General features: G+C 41.4%; 1 protein-coding gene across 2 annotated transcripts in view; it reads left to right on the top strand.

Moving 5' to 3' along the window:
• The window catches only part of LOC108499655 (urea transporter 2-like), a 298,458-nt gene that overhangs the window by 149,624 nt on the left and 127,287 nt on the right, over positions 1-21,547 (top strand). For both annotated transcript variants that reach the window (XM_017819750.1, XM_017819749.1), the window contains exon 2: positions 21,417-21,522. The gene's annotated coding sequence lies outside the window, so the exon portion shown is untranslated. The remainder of the gene's footprint in view (positions 1-21,416; positions 21,523-21,547) is intronic.

Genomic DNA, 21,547 nt, shown 5'->3' with positions numbered 1-21,547 from the left:
AGCAAGCAGGCCTCCTTTGGCTCCAAAATAAATACCAGCTTGTCAGACTGTTTGACTATATGAAGCACCTGGCATGCTCTTGATACTCTCCAGGTTGTAAATTATAATGAGAAAATTTCACAGACCTGAGCTCAGTGACCCATGTGGTTCTCTTCATCTCTGTGTTCCTGTGATTAACTATTCAAACAAGATCTGCAGAACCTGGTCTAACTGATCTGCTTATCTTCAGATGCTCAGGAATACCTCTCCATCTGTTTTCCATGTATCCATCCCCGTGGCACCTGGGATAATTAAGCATTAAAAGAGCAGGCAGGACTTCAGTCAGCCTGTTTGAGCTATTGCAACCTGAGCTTTGCTTCAGACCCAAATCTTTAGATGTACCTAGGGGTGGGGCCTTTAATAAAGCTCCCAGCTTTGCCTGATTTTCAGATGCTGAACCACTTTAAGTTCAGTGGAGAGGATCTACATCCAGGAGGTTTCAAAGAGTTGACCAGGTTACCAACTAGGTCTTGAAAGGGTTTCTTTGTTAAGAGACTGTGATTTAGGCACCATTTAGGTGAAGAGACAATCTCAAAAGCAGCTGAAAGACGGATGTCTAAACACCATCAAAATCCTATGTGTCTACATTCATATAAAGATCATTACTTCTTTTATTGTAGAAGACATCTCCAAATTTCCGTTCTCTTTCATAGACTCAACATTATCTCTTTGCAAAGCACTTACATACAGAACACTGAATCAAAAGGCAGTGCAGGCAGTAAGTTGTCACATGGGAAGCACTCAGTTAAGAAGACCTTTATAATTAGGTTTTTCCTTTTCTTCCTTATAGTTCAGAAAAGATATTTGTTGAAGAATATTTATTGTTTATTGAATATAGTATTTTTGACCTGCTTTATTAAAAATGCCCTTCCTACTTTACCCCCTTGTGTTCGCATTCTACTGCTCTACCTCTTTTTCTCCACTTACTTTTCTAAATATTCGTCATTAGGGTATTTGAAAAAATAAAATAAAATAAAATAAAAGAGGTCCTCATGGCTTTCAGGAAGAAAAGACTTAAACGGGCTGATGATTGGTTTATACATTGGTTTGTCTCTTATGTTGTTTAGAAAGCCATAACTGTGAGACAGCATTTTTTGTCATATATCAGGCACACTCTCACACTGAAGCAGCCTTTATTTGACCTCTTAATCAGAGTGCCAGTGTAAAGAAAAAAGAGAGATACAAGATAGCTTATATAAACGCCAAGCTGGCTGTGTTCCTCTGAACCATCTGCACTTCTAGCTATGGTCAGACTAAATGTCTGCTAATGGCCCCCTTCTTCTGTGATCCACTTATATGTCCCTCTTTAGTCTTCTTTCTCTTTTTTTTTTTTTTTTTAAGTGAAAAATAAATGGCATTATTGGACTTGCTCTGCTTCAATGCAGCTGTGAATTTCAGGCCTAGAAATGCAGCCAAGGAGAAGTCAGACAGCAAAGCCTTTCTGCTTAGAGAAGCAAGGCCAAAACTGCTGATTTGGCTTCATTTTGATACATGATATAATTTTTTTTTTTAACCCATAAGTTTTAATGTGATCCTTAGAAGACAAATTTCAAGCTGATTATTTTCCCATTTCTTTTCTTCTTGCTCCACCCTTTAGAATCAAAGAGGTTTGTTGGACTTATTCTGGGTTTTAATTACTGGACCTTGCAATTTGTTAATCCATCTGCAGATAGGATGAAACCTTAATTCCAAAAAAATCATATGTGGCTGAGAAAACAATGTCTAAGATTGGTTTCCTGGAGGAATAGGCTTTGGACATAAACAATGTAATCTCCACAGTGCTTTGGTAGTAGTGGAAGGTGTATTTTGTGAGAAGCAGGAGAGAGGAAGCGGAGAGGAGCCAGGAAACAAGACCATGAGTCCAGTTGAGATCTGCAGCTACTCCTGACATATAAATAAGAGCTAATCATTGTTCCTTAAAGCTGCATATGAATCTTTAGTGCTTCCTCTTAGAGCCTGGCTTTTTGCAACAGTCTTTATTTGTGGTGCTAATTTTCCCTATGATCAAAAAACACTTAAATAGTCAAGTATTGAGTCCTTGTCAGCAGCACTGGCCCATTGTCCATAGCTTCCACATACATCTGTAAGGAAACTACCCATCCTTGCTTTTCCAGGCTTTGTGAGTGAGGCCCTGATCTGATCTGGAAATCCCACAGCTGGGCCAAGGTCCTGTATTAGGGGGTGTATGTGGCCCTGGGAGCAGATCTTCATTCACAACACGGTGAGGGTTTGGACTCAAACCTGACTCACCCTCTGTGAGGTCACTCACCACACTGAACCCTTCCCTGTAATTCTTCTTTTTGCTTATGATATAAAAGCATCCAGGCATATCACCCCAGGACTGAGTGACTTGGGAAAACACACAGCTGAAATGTCAGCATCTGCAAGAGCCTCCTGAGGCTGTATAGTGCGGGTTTTGCCAACTGAAGGGCTGCTCCTCCTGCACGCAACCACTCACTTCTCACCGTTCTTTGTTGCCTTGTCAGGAAAAGGAGAGAACTCAGGGAAAGGAAATGACTTTTTAAATTAAATCAGTGCACTGATGTGTCACATTCAAATAGATAGACAGATAGATAGATAGATAGATAGATAGATAGATAGATAGATAGATAGACAGATAGATAGATAGATAGATAGATGATAGGTAAGTAGGAGATACTCAGCTCCTTCAAAAAGGCGATATGGAAAGATAAGCTTTCAGTGTTCCTTCTGGAGTCTTTAAACTAACATGTACATGTGAACAACCTCTCCTAAAATCTGTCTAGAACCTGTGACTGATTTGATGTGTTGATGTACTCACACCATCGTAATTTCCCCCCGTTAAAGTTGAGGGCTGGGATGTTCAAGGGTACCAAGGTTTTCACTGAAGATGAATAATACTTTGAATAGTCTTGACTGAGGGTCTTGAATCAGAGCACCCACATCCATATTTCACAACCTGCGCATGGATTCTCATTTTCAAAGGTGCTCAGCACTTAATAGCCCTTACTGACATCTGCAGAGAGTATGATGTGCCCAGGGTTTCTTCTGAAGAGGAAAGCTGCAGTGCACGCTGAGCCTTCCTGCCCTTTGTTAGGGCCAGGTGATAAAAATCAGCTCTCTCGTGTCTCCTTTGCTGCACGATTATTTGAGTGCACAATCCACTCCCTTCCAACCAGAGGTGCTCAGCACAAGGGGCTGTCCTCAGATGAAGTTCACCTTACAGTCAGTTAATCTTGCAGAAAATAATATTTTTTTTCCTACGTCTCCTTTTCCCAGGAGACGTCTCTGTGAATGTGTGTGTGTGCGTTTTTGTGTGTGTGTGTGTGAGCACGTGAACTTTTGGAGGGTCTTATTTTCTGGGCAGAAAGCCAAATGCTGCACATCCTTCCCAGCCATGGGCTGTTTCAAGCTTTGGTGAAGACAGCAGGTTAGATCAATTCTTTGTGTAATGACTGGCTCCGCTGTCTTTGGCACCGGGGGAGAGTTTGCGTTCGGAGATTCTTGAAATTAAAAATGAAATCAGTGAGGAGTGCACTGAAAGCAGAGGCCGCTTTCGCCTCTCCACGTGTTAAGCCCTGATCAGGGGCGGGCAGGGAGGGGTTCCCAGACACCTTGTAAATGAGGCTGGTTGAGCCAGCGCTAATCGTGCCTTTCTGGCAGGTGTGGGTTTCCCGGCAGACCCCAGCCTGACACCTATTCATGAGCTGCTCTCCCCACAGCTCTGCCTCCGAGGCCCCCGAGGCCAGGTTTCAAAATTGCTTCCTTCAATTTAATCCCAGGTTTGACAAAACTGGAACAACTGTGGAAATCTCAGGGGTGGGGAGTGCTAAAGTAAATTGCGGGTGTAGCTCAGGAGTTAGAGATGAGCTGTGCCTCCTCTTCCTCTGTTCTCCTGGAACTGCAGGGGCTGATTTATATGTATAGGCAGATTCTACTTGTGAGGAGAACCACACAAGCTCACGTCGCCAGGAATAACACCATTACTTTTAATGGAAATAAGCCATTCATGACCCAAAGCTCCCAAATAGTTCCACACAGTGTGTTGAATACATAAAGTCTAAGGTTTCCTTCTAAAGAAATATGCTGGGGGTTTTGTTCCAATCCAGGAGAAAGGGGAAAAAAAAAAAAAAGAGAGAGAGAATTGCTGTACTAGGCTTTCTACTCCCTGTGAAAATTTTCTTTGTAGAAGCAGCAAGTACTGGTTATAAAAGCAAAAAAAAATTACTAGTGAATAAGACTATGATACAGGAAGGTTAATTCTTGTCAAAAATAGTAGTTATTATTGCAAAGTTCCATTCAGAGATAAGTAGAGCCACTGCAGAAATAACCAAGATCCTCAGCCAATCACTGGTTTCAGTTGTTGCAGATTATTAATTATGGTGGATTCTCTGTTTCATTTGAAATAATCTACCCAACAGCCAGAGTTATAGGTCATGCACTCATAGGATAGCAAACAGCTAAAACCATGAGTCTGCTCTTTCATAAAGAAATGTTCGACCAGTTTTCCTACAAAAGCTTGGTGATAGGACTGAAATCATAAACCCTGTCTGTATGCACTAGATACATTCTGGTCCTGATCTTATTCCACTGAATTCAATAAGAATGTAGCTAAGCCACTTTGTGGAAGAGTTTCTTGTCTGTCTTTTGTATATATTTCCTTTCACTTTCTAATAGTCTTGTCCGAAGTTTTACACTATGAGATTTGTAATTGCAACGAAGAGGATTAGTTTAATATCAATTTTGCATCTGTGTCGATGCACAAAAACAAAAGAAAAACCTACTACTTAGATCAAATTCTGAGGAACATAAACATTGGTGTGAGCAGCTCAGAGAATATCGAAGGTGCTGCAATATGAAATCTAATGAAGATTAATAGAGGGAGAAATGTAGCAAAAAAAGAAAAAAAAATGTGTGCCGTGGTGCATACTGAAGGAAGTATATGTTGATTTTAAATGACTTCTCCTTGCCCCCTATTGTGCAATTCATACAGTTTTATAATTACATACTCTGTCATATGAATAAATAAACAGGTGCCAACAGAACTGACTTTTGGAACTGGGGGTCTGTAGATAACTCCATTATTTTTTGGGGGACACTTCCCCAAAGTATCACATAAATCCATATGCTGGCCTCAAATGACGGTGGCATTTCATGTCAAAACACGAGAAAGAGAAAAAAAGTTAAATGTTTCCTCATGTGACCATAGCAAATACCCGGGGCACCTTAGGGAGGATGCAACAGTGTTTAGGGTAAATACACAAAACAGTTGTTCCTTCTTCCATGAACGGCTGATCCCATGGTTTAGAATAAAATAAAAGTTATAGTTTTGTGACCAGCTTCTAAACTCATAATAACCTTGGTGAACAAAAGTATCAAAACATTACATTTCAAAGCTTCTGAGCATCTATTTCTATAAATTAGATTGTCTGCTGCTGAATGTTATGCTAATACTGTGCTAGTAGTTACAATTCAAAATGGAAGAAAATCAACTAATTAATTGATTTTCTCTTTCAGCAGTTTCTTTCTATTTTTACTTTTTCATAGCATAGTTATTTTCTAAGGGCTCACGTGTCCTTTATAGAGCAAAAGGAGGTGAATGAATAGAGACACAAAAGAGCAAGAGAATTTAGCCCTTCTTTCTCAAGCCCAAACCCTGCTGATGTGTTTGCATCACTCACCCTCAACTTCTCTAGTTTAGGAATTGTGGAATGAATTGTTCCTTGTATCACAGTACTTCCCAGAGACCCAGCTGTATTGACTGTGCTCAGTGCACACTTAGACACACATTTTCCCTTGTGAACTCAACTGTCTAAATTGAGAAGATAATGAGAAAGGGGAGAAAACTCTCAACAGGTCATCTGTTTTAGAAATTAAACACGGATATTCCAGTCCAACACGGACTGGGCCCATTGGCCCTGCTTTCACCTGTGTGTTGGAGATGTTTGGAGACCTTATAGAGATGATTGTGTACTCAGCTTGTTACTAAGATCACTAACAAATTTAGCACAGCCTGTTAAGTGTTCAGGTACTACGGTAATTAGCTCAGTCTAAAATCCTCACCAGATAAAAAAGTGCAGCAGAATGACCTTTAAATCCCCTTGCCTTGGTTTTGACATCTTATCAGCATTTCGCAGTTCCTTCTTAATACGTGATGGTGTAGAGAGGCTCATAATTCATTTCAGCTATTGAATCCAAATATGCAATTATTGTAGGAATACTCACAGGCACTTCATACAGAGAACATTTGTATTTGAGGCCTGAAATGGATTCATCCATGGAAACAATTTCTAACAACTCAGATGGTGTCAAGCTCACAATGAGCAGAGAGCTTCATTCCCAGCAGAACTCAGTACACAGTGTAGCTAAACCATTCCTCAGGTTATTGTCTGCAATTTAAGATGAGTCAGAGACAGGCTCTTCTCCTTCTGTCAAAATCAGCATCTGAAACCCTTTCAAGTAGCCTTTGTGTTCTTTGGAGTGACTCCTGTCCTCCCACAGGGTTTGTTGGCCGTTTGGTCAGAGTTTAAGGCACTTTGTGCAAGGCCCTACTTTTAGTGTTGTTACTCACAGGGTGGGTGGGCAGGGATGTGGTCTGTCCTTGGGAATACTCTTCACAGAACAGAGAGATGAACAGGAGACATGTCACAGTGGTGGGAGTAGGATAAGGCAGTACTGATAGCTCTTCTTTGGAGGTTTGATCTCTACGTCTTCACATGCCAGAGAGTCTCATGCTGTCAGCCTCGAAGAGGGTGAAGAGTAGAGCTATTTCACTGCTGGATTTGAGCCCTTAACTCTGACTGAAATTTGTAAATGTTGAGCTTTTGATTATATATCAACATTTGCAGAGTGGTAGGAGCAAGAGATGATGAATTTACTCTCTAAGGGAGTTTCTTGTAGCTTTTCACTGTGTACTTTTTTGCATAAGACCAGTTCCATTCACCAATTTAGGTGGATAGTTATGAGTTCAGGAAAAGAGTTGCTTATCAATAACTGTGAGCAACAGCCACCTGTGATGCTGCTTGAGGAAACCTAAACAAACCAGGTCTGAATGAATAGAGATTGCTCCCCTCTCTTTTGAGAAATCCTTTGACTTCAACTACACTGATGAAAACACTATCCTACTACAGCACCAAATACATCTGAAAGAATAAGCTTGTCTAAACCTCAGGATTTCCTTAAAGTCTCAAGTTTTACACGCATTTTCCTCCTGAATATAATCATTGTCTAGGAGAGCTGATAAGGAAGAATCAACATAATTATACAGTTCTAGCACAGAGCTAGCCTCAATCAGCCAGGGAGGGATGTGGACAGAACTAGTAGTTCAGAGTGTCTTCAAAAGGAAAAAACAAGCATTTTTTTTTTAAGTTCTGAACAAAGAATTGTGTGTTGTAATGTTGCCATTGCAATTAAACTGTTGGGCTTGAAACCTCAGGGTATAAGAGCTGTGGATTTCACCTGCTTGGAGATAGATTACATTTTCCTTTCCCTGGAACCTAGTTATAGCAGTGACAGATAGAGAGAGATACTCTCGTGATTTATATCATAGCTGCCACCACGATATGTGATCACTTACAGTGGGACACATGGATGCCAGTAAACTAAGAGTTACTTAGATTTCAAATCCTATAATGTGTTGGCAGAAATCTTATGACTCCATTAAGTTGTGTTATTCTGTATGGAAAATAGACATATCAATCATCTTCAGCTACATATTTAGAACTCGTGATATTTGAAAGAACAATGATCTTTAAGATATAAAAATAGTGTACTCAATTAATCTATTCTGCTCTGTCACAGACTTAGTTCGGATTACATGGCAAGTGAAATTGTCCCAGTGATTTAAATCCACAGTAGGGAGTACTAAAATTAACATAGTGCTGAAGGTTGGGTGAGAATAATATGCATGCACAATGGAGCTGTGATCTATCCCAGAGCTTTGTGCAGCCTACCAGAAACAAAGACAAAGTGAGGGAGTGATCGGTGATGCAGTAGGAAGAGGAATGATGTTATGGGTTCTTCTCATTCCCTCCAGGAGGGTGGAGTTGTGTATCCCCAGCTGGAGGTTTGAAATTCACAAGCTGAACTTCCACTGCAGTCAGGGAAATCAAGGCAGGGATAGACTGCACAACTGTGCACAGGGAGTGGTGGTAAATGCATTATTTTGGAATACGTGGCTACACAGCAAGCAGAACGGCTGACACAGAGGAGGAAAATGGCAATGGCCACTCTTCCTGGATACTTCTAGCTCCAGAGACATCATGGTGCAGGATAGTTCTGCTTTGTGTTCACCTCCACCATTCTGTCCACAAAATCGGGTATTCAGGGGCAAGGGGAACACTGCAGGAAAAACAAATTGTTTTTCTCCAGTCATGTTTTACCACTGGTAAAAGGTGGGGGAAAAAAGAGCCAGAATGAAGTGGGAAGTGCCAGACTGGATCAGACATACGGACTAGCTAGTGAGCATCCAGTCTCCAGCAATGGTATCTAGGCCTGATACCTGCGTGAAATGTGTACTAAGTGTGTAGAAGGCAGATGCTGCATGATTCATTCTCAGTGAGTGTTTCATCGTAAATCATAACACTTACAGATTGGTCTTAACCCTGAAACATGAAGTCTTACATTCCTTGCTCATTCTGGATATTCCTGTTGCTTGTGTAGATCTTACTAATTTCTTGACTCCAACTGATATCTTGTAGTGAGGAGTTCCATAAACTGGTAACAGGATTCCAGCCTTTCCTTGGTTTTGAATTTCTTGCCTTTCCATTTATCCAAAGTTTTGTGTTTCTAGTTGTTTTACATAAACGTACATAGTTCATTGTTTATTCTTGTTATTCCAAATACATTGTGTGTCCCAGAACTAGATGCTGAACCTCTTTAATACTGAAAGGTTTTGTAGGATGGACTAAATGTCTCTATCCATCTGACAACCAGGGTGAGAAAGGCATGAGTTCAACTCTTTCTTTGTACAGGAAACAGTAGTTTTACTTTTCATAGAATATCCTTAGATGGAAGGAACCCACAAGGATCATCGATGTCCAGCTGTTGTGTCATTTATCTCTACTGTCATACCTTTAAGGGTGAACACATTTCCCATGTACAGCAATCCCAGACTTTCTTGTGTCACTTTGCATAAAAGAATGAATAATTCAGATGGTTCAAAAGAGGAAATTTAGGTTGTTTATTTCAACATATTGCCCAAAGGCGTATTAATAGTGGGGTGGGCAGAATGACACTAAACCAAAACCAAAATGAAATGGCATATCTCAAGAGCCCACGTCTCCTTCTGTTTCTGGAGACCTTGTAGTTTGCATGCACAGATGCAAACAGAAATGCTTAGACAATGCAAGCACAAAAGTCAGATCTAACCACAGCCTTTGACTACCAAAGGGAATTTATCAGAATGAGATATGCAGGCTCTTCTCAGAGAGGAATCACCAGATGCAGCAAAGGAAATACCCACTGGATATAAGGAAATCTTTTTCACTTGTAGCATGGTTATATGTGGAAACATTTATGCAGATCTCCTTCCTCAGAGATTTTAAGGCCCAGGTGAACAAGACCCTGAGATAGTGGATCTAACTTTAAGGCACAACTTGCTCTGAGAAGGAGGTTAGACGGATAACCTTCAGAGTTTTCATTCCAGTCTGAACTATTCTATAAATTTGCAGCACTATACGATGCCTACCGGAAGTAAACCACCTGAAATTTGTCCAAGGTACAAAATGGTATTTGGGATTCAACTATTTAGATCTCCAATTCAGGTGTTTAGCTTTAAAAGCAAACTTCTCAGGAGAATTAAATGTTTCAGAGGAAAAAAAATCCCAAAATTTTATTTTAGGAAGATTTTTCCCTCCCACAAACATTGTCCAATGCTAATTAAATTCTGTATTTGAACTTCAGTCACTGCTCAGTGATGAACCTGCTGCCATAATAGCCTGACAGTTATTTGGATTTATGACTGTAGAGGAATCTAAAACTGAAGAGAGAATAAATCAAGCTAAGTAAAAGAAAGAAAGAAAAAAACAATATTGTGTTTTGACTACAAATTTAAACCACCAGAAGAAAGAGCTAAGATTTTTTGCTAAGATCAGCAAGTGTTGATCTGAAGAAATAGAGTAGTTCCATAATTATACCTATATCTCCTCTATTTTTCATCAGAAAACAATGTTTTGGCACTGATGAAAAACTCCTTCCTGATAAGTAAGGGAGAGAAAAGGTTTGGGGCTTTTTTTTTTTTTTTTGCATAAAGCCAAATTGAGAATCCCATGAATTTTCTGTTACTGGATAATGTGTCTGTTACTGGATAAGGCTCAGAGACCTTACATCCAGCACTCAGTGAAATTGGTGCACCCACACAATGCAGCTCAGAGGTGCTAAGGATGTGTCAGATGTACATAAAAAGAATATATCTGTGGGGCAGGTCTGCTGCAAGCCCTCTCTGCAGAGATGGTTAGTAGTGATTCAGGTTATGGAGCAGACTTGGCCAAGGGTATTCCCAGCATCTCTCTTTTATGCACCTTTGTACTATCTGACCATACCCCTCAGTTTCAGGGTAGTCACTAATCTGCAAAACATGATGGCATGAGGACATTTAATCCTGTTGTTCACTGGCAAAACAAGTTCAGATCACTCTGTCCCTTGGAGACCTGGTGCAGAGCACTGCAGAGAGCAACACTGGTAATGAATGGATAGAGTGATGGTGTAATTACATCTGACATATGTTGTTATAAATCAAACCTGACAGAAGTCCCAGAATTATTTTGCAAAGCTCTGTGCAGACTGGAATGCCCAAGTCTTTCAAGCAAAACATGAAACTGAAGTCCTGACCCTTCTTGTCTTTAATGAGACTACAACCACATTTTAAATAACTGAACTGTGATGTCTGCGAGGGCAAAGAATTTCCTGATCAAGGGCAGTAAGATGTACATTAAAAAGAGAGGGTGGATTGAGGTTTTCTCTCTCTTATGGATGAATATAAAGCTTTAATCACTAGGTGTATAATATTGGCACCTGGACTTATTTCTATGCTCTCAGTAACAAGAGAAGAGGATGATGATCAGATCTTTAAAATAAAGCAAACAAACAAACATATATATATGAAAGAGGAAAAATACTTTTCTCTCAAAAAGATAGAAATGGTGTTGCTGGTTCTTGGCGAAAGCTGTTCACATTCCATGCTGAATGCAGGAAGAAAAAAGTCATAGACAAGAAGAGTGTCTGGAAGTCATATCATAGAATGATAGAATCACAGAATTAATTGGGTCGGAAAAGCCCTCTAAGATCTTTGAGTCCAACCATTCCCACAGCACTGCCAAGGCCACCACTAACCCATGTCCCCAGATGCCACATCTACATGACTTTTAAATCCCTCCAGGGATGGGACTCCACCACTGCCTTGGGCAGCCTGTTCCAGGGTTGGACAACCCTTTCCCTGAAGAAATTTTCCTTGATATTCAACCTAGACCTCCCCTGGCACAGCTTGAGGTCATTTCCTCTCATCCAGTCCTTTTTTTCCTGGCAACAGAGCCCGACCTTCCCTGGTTCCCCCCTCCTGTCAGGGAGTTGCAGAGCCAGAAGGTTCCCCCTGAGCCTCCTTTTCTCCAGGATGAGCCCCCTCAGCTCCCTCAGATGCTCCTGCTGCTCCAGCCCCTTCCCCAGCTCTGTTCCCTTCCCTGCACACGCTCCAGCCCCTCAATGTCTCTCTTGTCTGAGGGGCCCAGAACTGCCCCCAGCACTAGAGCACCATTGCAGACTCCTGGCAACTCTCTCTGCTCCCTCTGAGGTTCCCCCAGTTTGGCAAACCCCCCTGTGCACTGCACTAATGTGCTCAACTTCCAGTTGTGTTGGCACTGGAGCTGCTCCCCTGGGCAACTGGTCACAACCTCTTTCCTGCCCTGATTCCCCCACAGTTTTGGTTGGAAATCGAGCTATACAGTGTGTCCTGCTCTGAGGGCAGTGTTGGGTGACCTGCAGAGGTCCCTTCCATGAAATTACTGCAAGATTCCATGATTTCCTTGTAAACCGTTGTGTAATAGTCAGAAACATCCATCATACTTGGCTGTAATCCAGTTCATACTTCTTTTTTTGCCCTAGCAAAGATTGAACTAAAGAATTATACAATTTTGCAATTAAAATAAGAAGCTTTAATTAAATTGTGTTCTCTTGTTCCTCCTGAGACTACACAATCTTTGAGTTCCCACTGACAATATTTCACACTGACACACCAGAGGGGTTTATTCCTAGAATTTTTTTGTTATTCTAGTTCTAAATGTTCCATGAGAAGAAAGGAGTGGCTTCAAAGTGAGATTTTTTGTGTTTCCTGGAGTTTTAATCTACTAAGATTTTCAAACACTTAGTAGCTATAAGAACTGAAAACAGGAAAGTCTAATGGCAAGATTTATAAAATCAATCCAACATTGAACTGCAAAATACTAGTACTGTATAAATTACAATAATTTCATCAGGATGTATATGCCCCCTTTAGCCATTTACCTATATTCCCATGATGACCACAAAAGCTACAGCATCTTCTTGTTCTTAATAACATTTTGTTTGACAAAACAAGGCAGTGGTTTACAAACTTTGTCTCTCTCCGGTTAAGTCATCAAGATCCATCCTGTCACTTTCCTCTAACAAACCAGTTCATCTTACAGAGCTGGCAAGTGCTGAATAGTTTTCACCAGGCTTGCCTGTGTAACTGCCTTACAAAGTACTCAGAATTGGGTATCAGTCAAAACAAGCATATGCAAAAATTTACCATTTTAGCAGATGGAGTCAGAACAGCTCGCTTGCATGCAGTAAAAGCCATAATATTTCCACAGCTGGCAGGTTTCCTGTGGTCAAAAGGATTGGAGCTTTTGTTTTCTGAGACAGAAGACCTAAATCAAGCTTTAATTCAGAAAACATTTTATGTTTCAAATATCAAGGTGCTTTACAGATTTTGCCCCCTCAAAAGACATAACTAAAAGGTTTAAGCTCTTTGGAGAGGGAAATTATATCCCTCATCTTCTGTCCTACATCCTGAAGCAAAAGCAGTGATATGGTATAAGCTCAGTTTTGGCTTCTGTGCCTTTTTTTTCATAATCAGGCTTTTCTTGATTGCTGCTCTACAGCCAGAGATCTCACCTCTTGCCTCTCCTGACCAATATAATTGTGTCAACAGAAGTCTGCAGTACAGAGGAGATCAACTTCTGAATTTTATTGTGCTGCTTCTGTGAAGTCCAATGTAACAGGAGAGTGTGTTATGAAACCAGGCAATAATATGACACTGTTATGAGTCACTTAATATACACTGGTTTTGTCAAGAGCAAAAACCCTTTATCGGAAACAATATCAGTTGAAAAGTCAGCTATTACTGATAGCAGGTCCTTAGACTAGAGCTGTCTTGTTTGTGAGGGGGCCAAAATCCTATTACAACACTATGTAAATTGAAACATTATTTGTTCATATATTTCTTAACATCAGAACATTTTAAACCAAAAGAAATTTTGTCAGAGCTGAAAACTGTTGTGGGGTTGCACTACTTCCAACGAATATTTCAAGGGAAGGAATAATGCTTTTCCTATTCTGCATGGCTTGGGGGTAGGTACTGACATGAAGTTTATAACTGTGACTTTTGAGCTCCTGCCCTGACACTGAGGTGGATGAAGGATGGCCAAATCCTGTTCAGAATTAGAAAGAATAAAGTCCTGAAATTTTACCCCACATCTGTGTTTTAGCCTCTCCTTAAGCTACAAGATTCAGCTTCACTTCAGAATGTGGATGTTACCACCTCCATGCTAAAGAAGTCAAATGTCATATTTTCTTCCCAATGGGAACTTCTTTTGAAGCAGACACAAACTGAAATTGAGAAAGTTGCCTTGAAATGGATCTGTCACTATCCAGCCCCCTCTATTTTAGTATGACTTCTCTTTAAGCACAGGGGTAGACTGGAAATCTGGATTCTCCTCCCAACAGTTGCCACAATGATGGGGTTTTTTGCAAAAAAAAAAAAAGGTCAAAATATATTTCCACATTTCTATGACTGATAGAGCTTGTTGTTGTTCAGAGGGCATTTTGTCACTTCCAGCTGTATGCTTTATTATTCAAAGGCAGCATTTCAAAGGAAAATTGCTTTCCCTTGTCCTACCTCCCTGTTTTCTACAGGCTGCTGTTGTACTGCTACTATGCTCTGTAAAATCTCTGCTAAAACTGCTCTCTGGCTAAATAGAAAAGATTTATCCCCTTGATTGCAGTTGAAACTGCAGTTGTAAGATTACTTGACTAAGGTCTAACCATATTCAGGCAAATAAATGGTCAGGTTTTAAGGAAGTTATCCATGTATACACTCACAGTCTAGATACAGTAGTTAATTCTTCTTAAATATAGTAATCAAAGTAAAACCCACATAGATGTGCTTGCTTTATACAGCCATGAAGTGTTTAGGTTGATGCGCCACTTTACACCACCTCTGCAAGTAGGCAGTTTTGGCCCTTTATATGGAAAAATTTGGGAGTATTCATCCCTCCTCTCTAACAGTCCAGCTGACACAATTACTGGGACTCACACGTGGAGATTCAAAGGTCCAAATGGACTCAAACTATTTTTACTGTCTTTTTCACTTTATTTTTTTTAATTAACTCAAACTTCTTTACTATCCCAGACACCTAAATTATGGGGGCTATATATGTCTCAGCTATATAGGGAAGATGGTGCCTTCCATCCCAAATTTCATGGATGTAAATGGAACAGGTATCAAGCTCTTCTGCGTCATGTCTGCTTTACCTCAAGAAGTCATTATACTTCTTTCTTTCTCCCACTGTTTTTCATCAGATTGGGGAACACTAAAAACAAAACCACAAAATCCAATTGATTTTAAATTTGTTCTTAGCAAAAGGAGGCTGAAATAAAAAAATAATAAAAAAAAAAATAAAAAAAGGCAGAGCTAAATCCTTGCCGAGGGCAGACCCTGCTGAACCTGGACCACCTGCCTCCATTCTAAATTCACTCTGACCATTCCTGCTTTCCCACCACCTCTTGCTAATAACGTTAGATATCTGACACCTTCTTAAATTTCCACAGATCTCCTGTTACTTTTCATTAAAGAAAGAACTCATTGATACAGGCAGAATTTTTCCCCTCTGGCTAGATAACACAGGACACAATGGTGAACCTCCACAGAGCACAGCACCGGCCCTGACAGGGAGCTGGTTCCTTGTACAATATTTTAACGGACAAATATGCAAGGAAAATAAAAACAAAATGAAAAAAAATGGACAGTTACCCTGTGAAATGAAAGCTCTATGATTTAAAAAGCAGCAGTGTGTTTGAGGGAAGGAAGGAAGGCTGGGGGATGGGATGGCAGATTTCACTTGCCAGGCCAGGGGTAACGAGAAATTATCCTGATCCAATAGACCATGTGAAAGGATATTACTGGGGTATGAAAAAATTCTTTTGGGGGGACAGAATGTATTTTTCCTGCCCTTTCTCTAAAGCCCTGTTATTTTTCTGTTCTTTGCTTGCATCTGTTAAATGCTGGAATGTCTGCAGGGACGTTTTTAAAAGCTGCACAATGTCAATTAAATTTGCCGAGCAGTATATCTTTTTGGAGTACGTGTGACCTTTTCTGTTTGTCATTTCCTGGGCATCACACCAAGTGATCCTCTTAGGATGCTGGCTTTGTGAAGCAGGCCCACAGCAGCAGGACTGCAGGAACTGCAGGTTTCTGGGACCGCTGCCAACCTCCGGATAATTGCCATCAGCAGGAAAGAGCTAGAAAAGCTTGGCTGAGTCCATCTTTTACAGATAGATTGACCCCTTTCTGCCACTGCAGAATCACAGTCAGAGAGAAACACATATCCAAAAAGAGAGAGAAGGGAGGGGAGGAGGGGGGAGAGAGGAATGATTACAGCAGGAAGGCTACATCTGATCTGAACAGGGGAGATTTGGAGGTTACGCTTGCTGCTTCGCCATTGCCAATATTTATAACATCTTCTGTTTTAAGACAGACAAATCTGAGAATGAAGCTTAAATGCTGAGCTCTGTTACAATAAAACTGGTGCTTCTGTGTGAGCAGTCAGAGCTCTGAGGGAGGGGTGGGAAGGGTGGGAATTTAGTACCTTCGTATGATACATCTGCTGGGAAATAACAATTTGAACATATATGCAGCAATCAAAAGTGAAACAATGAATGCATGCTGAAAGCCGCTGCAGGTGCTTGCTGAGGGGATGGGGGACAGCAAGAAGAAAGATAAAGGAGGCTGCATGCCCACAGTTCAGTAGCTAAGCTGAGGTGCTTTTTAAAGCATCAAGAATCACAATTGCTCTTTATGAAAGCCGGGAGTGGAAAACAGTGCCCTTAATATCCCTGTGTCCAGCAAGTGGCTGAGTGGGGTAAGTGGTGGTGACGTGGCCAGGGAGTGATTTCAGCTGATGAGGTTTCAGATGTATGACCTCCTCCACGTGCTTGCTCACCTCAGATACCTGCAGGGTGCAGTCAGTGATGCTGGCAAATACCTGCAGTGACTGCAGCACAGGAGCCCACAAGCTCAGTGTGGGAATTTCTAAGCAACTGCTGGGATCTCCACCCTGAGCCCACGCTGGTATATCACAGTTGAGCTGGAACAGGCGATGGTCAAAGTCTGACTGAAATATCAAACCTGGCCCAGGCAATCCCAAACCATAAGATGCAGAGCAGTTCTCTCTCCACATGGGAAATGAAAAGAGATGAGTGGGTTATAGGGGTAAACAGCTGTCCTTCGCTGCAGTTGTGTGACCTGCTAGGTATGGGAACTGCAGTTCTGCTGCCTCTCTTCTCTCCTGGAGGAAAATCCTTCCATCACTCACTGAACTGCATTTATCATGCAGAAAAGAGTAATTTTGAGCCATAAAAATGTACAAAAATATGTGTGAGCTCTGAAAATCGATATCTTTATGGAAAATAAAGCTTCTGGGACAGAATCTCTCTTCTATGTTTAGGTCAGTGCAGCCTTGTATTAATATTAAGATGTTTGATACTATGAAGGACGTAACACCCAAATTCATTCACTAGCAATGCTTCTTCTTCTCTTTCCTCACCCATGATCTATCTCTCAGTTGCCAACATAAATAATACTCATGTTACAGTAATGTCCTGTGGCTCCAAACTGGGGGATCTTCACTGCGTAAGGTGCTGAGCAAAGATGTATGGAGGCACAATTCTGTCAAATGTTATCCAGGTCATATAATCTGTGTCTATATTCCTCCCTGTAGAGAACACACTCAGCTAGACAAATGCTTGGCCTGCTTCTGTATGTGACACTGAATGTCAGTGAGTGACACCTCACAGATGACACTTTATTGGTAGAGCAGGTGCTGGTGGCAAGAACTATATTTATACAGCAGAGGTCTAAAAATGGCTCTGTGCTTAACAGGTCTCAATCACTTCCAGATCAAATCGGAGTCTTTCATGAGACCTTTCTCCCCTTCCTTCACTGCTCGAAACTTCCTTCACTGTGAACTCTCGAAACAGCATGAGAAAGCCAAGGGGTGCTTCCCTGGATCCCCAGCAGAAAATACGGGATACAGAATTCATATCCTCTACAGGAAAGGATGTGTGCCTTTCAGAGGAGTTTCCAGATCCCTGCATCACAGGACAATCTTTTTTTACAGGATAGAAGGCAAACCCTGTAGCATCAGCATTACAGTAGCTTCTAGTTGTCACAGCCTCATAATTCCAGTAGTCAAGAGCACACGAACACACTACCATGAACTAAGCAACGCTGTGCATTTTTGGCATGTCACCCCTCTGTGATAACACTGCCTACACAGACCCAGTCCAGAAGAAAATGTGAGATAACCTCTGTTGGACTGGCAGGAGTAAGCACGTGTGCAGTGCTCTCTGGAGGATAACTGGACTACCCCGGGGTCACGTCTCTGTTTGCCCTTGTCCTGCCACATTTTCTCTCACAAGCACCCTAATTTGTCAAAGAAGTTTGCGCTCCAGGCAACAGGGACATTTCTGGGAGCCAGAGGGTAATTTGGGTCTCTTCAAATGATGTCCAGCCACCAGTGCACCATCTGCAATGTTTGGGATTTTTTGACTGACCTTAAAACTGCACTTCTGTATTAAAGTCTTTCCAGCTGTTAGAATCCAACACCCTGTGCAGAGGTTACGTATGGATTTACACAGAGAACATCCTAGAGAAGGCAGAGAAGCAGATGAGGTGTTTTAGTCTGTGCCAAAGATGCAAGTTTGATTTTTTTCCTGGAGGTAGGTTTCATATGATCCACCTGTGGATATGTGCTGGGTGCAAGAAAAGGTGATGAGATGCTGGTCTACTGGCCAGAAAAACTGCTGCTTTTTGCTCAAGTTAAATTGAAAAATATTGCCAGACCTCAGCTTGTAATATGCTATTTAATTACACTTTCCACATGCTGCCTAGAGTAATCCTAGTCTGAGTGTGGTCCATGGTAAATATGAGGAACCAAACTTTAAATTTACGTCAGGAAACCCATTTGTTCGTTCCTCGGAAACTAAACAAGAGGGTTTTTTTAAATTTTTTAAGAAACTATATTGTGGCTGCAGGACCTGTCAGCGTCAACAAAGTTGTTCACTACTGTGGGCAACACATAAAAAGGAAAACACCTCTATATTTCATTTTGTTTCCATTTTCCACCTCCACTTACAGCTGAAGCATGTGAATGATTTGAGTAGTCTCACTGAAATCAGGAGGACGACTTATGGGCTTAGAGGAAGGCACACGGTGAAGGGCTTTACCAAATCACCCTCAAACACCAGATGCTGGAAGACACAATGTTGGTAGCTGCTGGCAGCTGACCCGAAGAAGTTAAGCTTAGCAGTGAATGGAGCCCCCAGACTCTGCAGCTCAGCTTCCTTTCCTCTCCTTAGCACAAAATATTTTAAAAGAAACTGAGACCAGCAGGTTTTCCCAAGCCAACAAAAACAAAAGCACTTGCAGCACAGCGAGGTGCAGCATACCTGCCTGAGTCCAGCCTGCTATGCCAGGGAATCAGAGGCATGGATGGCTGATGAACAGCAGTTGAAAGGTGGGCACAGAGGCCACAGCACCGTGGTTGAGGTTCAAATCCAGAGCAATGTGACATCCACGAGAACTATTGCAATTGTCGGCAGTGGAGAAATGTAATTTGTGGTTTGCGAATGCAACCCAGCTCCTTAAAATAAAATTAAAAAAAAAAAAAAAAGGCAAATACCTCAGCTGTCTTAGCTACCTGGTCAGTGAATGGCTGCCCGTGAGCCAGCCATGTAATATTGATATAAACCCCACAGGTCAGACAAGTTCCACTGGATGGGTTTGATCAAGGACTGGTGCATCTTTAGGAATGTGAGTTAACTGGAAACAGATGTTTTCATTCTGTGGTGCTGTGGAAGCAATAGTCCCTCCTCTCTGTCCTTTTGCCATCTCTTCTAATCTTCAGATATATTTCTAATATATTTTTTTCATCTCATTTTATCTGCGTGTGTTAAAGTATTCCTGCTGTACACTCCTCAACTGGAGGGAAAAGAAACAGAGGAAATGCCAAGAGGTCAGTCCACAAATAGCCAAGCCACTTACAAAGCTGCCATCAACAAACTCTTCTCAGAAAACTTCCTTTCTCAGTGGAAATCCCAACCTCACCCACTAAAGTCCTTCCCAAAAGCAATGCAGTTGGCACAGTGTTCTGCTTGTGTTAAGAAATTTAGGTAGTTCCAGAACAAGAAAGAAGGGAAAAAAGCCCTGAGCCCCTGGGAAGAAGTGACCTTCTTGGAGCTCTGTTACTGTTAAGAAAGGGGGGATCAAGAAAGGTGGACTCAGTTTAGACACTATAGTGACACTCCACTGCAGCAGGCAAGTCTATCAGAGAGTCCACACCTGAGATGAGAAAATTCACTTGGGGTTATTTTCTTTTTTACATTATTTAGGAGAAAAAGACACCCATTCCCTCTCCACCCTTGCAGATCCCTCTCTGCAGAACCATCCAGACAAGCACCACCAACCAACCCTGCACCCTTCCTGCTCTGGTCCTCCTCCTGGACTGGGTGTCAAACTCTCTCCCAGGATGGTTTCTGCTGGCACACCCAATCTGCCTGAAATAATTACCCCCAATCATTCTGCTTTAGTGCCCTTTTTGCGTCGGATTTCCCACTGTCACTGGTACAGACCCACCAGTACTATCAATCTGCTCACATCTGCTCACCCTCTGGTATTCAGGATGACGAGTCGTTCCACCTTTCTTCATCCAAATTCCTCCTTACTGCTCACGCCGTCATTGTTTGTTTCACCAAAATAAGGTATTTGTTTGTTTCACCAAAATAAGGTAATTAAGGATCAGTTGGGTCAGGTATATTTTTCTGTGATAAGTTATGGTGGTGCAAGAGTTGTTCCTGGGCAGGAAAGAAAAGAGAAAAAAAAAAGACTTCTAATTTGTGTTTTTCTTATTTGTACTTTGAGGGGAAATCTAGGAAGTAGGATAGGGTGTGCTCAGAGCTAAGGAGCTCAAACCATATTCATCTTCACCACAGGTGAGGTCTGAAGTGTGCAGAGGGGTATGAAACATCCCACAAGAAGGAGAAAAAGCCTAGGTAGAATATCAGGCTTCGGATGCAAACAATTGGAAAATGCTTGTCCTAGGGTCTGGCAGAGTTTGTCACCACTCTGATGGCCACTAACACTGGCTGGGTCGAGTAAAGCCATGTGTGGGACAAATTGTTAAAGACCTCTTTTATTAGGAAGAAGTGTTTGTATAAAGAAGAGTAAGATGTGCCTTATTCCCACAACTATCTCCACCCTTCTCCTCATGTTGCCACTTGTGTCTGACAGCCCTGTACACACCAAAAAGTTACCCACAGCTCTGACTCGAGTCAGTGAGTCACTGGCTCCCTGGAAACTGGTGAGAAGAGACCTGTGGGTGCTCAAGAAAGCTTTGGAGATTTTACATCAAGCTTCAAGGTCAAAAGAAAAAAAGAAATAAAGCAAGTCATTTGCGATTTTGCAGCATACGGGTCACATACGAAATCTCCTCCTCTCTCCCCTCTTTTGGGGTCCCTTTTTTATCTCTTTTAAATAAGACAATTAAGAATAAGTTAACCATTTCATTCCTTCATCTCGTCAGAACTTGGCTGATGGAGAAATAAACTAATTTACAAAACAGTGAAATGTTTCTTTCTCACTCATCCTGGACTAAGTATGAAGTTCTAACCATCTCGTTTTCAGCTATCCAGGTACCTCTTTTTCTCATGCAATAAATGAACAAAAAAAATCCCTACCTGTTACCTCTCTCCCTTTGAAATTTCTCTTCAAGTTAAGAGAGGCAAATAATGAGCTACTGCGAGAGTGGCAAATAAATTATAGCCAAAATGGCAAAAGCAAAATATTTCTCCTCTAAATATGTTGTTTTTCACTTTGTATGTCTTGGCAGTTTAACCCTCTGAAAACACCCACCTGAATTCTCTGCTCTCAACAGAGCAGCCCAAGGATAAACTCTCAAGTAAATCCTATGTGACTGAAGATATAGGAGCCTGACTGTGAGTAAAAACATTTTAAATATGA

Source organism: Lepidothrix coronata, unplaced genomic scaffold, assembly GCF_001604755.1.
Source record: "Lepidothrix coronata isolate B3197 unplaced genomic scaffold, Lepidothrix_coronata-1.0 Scaffold77, whole genome shotgun sequence".
Classification (NCBI taxonomy): domain Eukaryota; kingdom Metazoa; phylum Chordata; class Aves; order Passeriformes; family Pipridae; genus Lepidothrix; species Lepidothrix coronata.
This window is presented reverse-complemented; position numbering and strand designations above follow the sequence as displayed.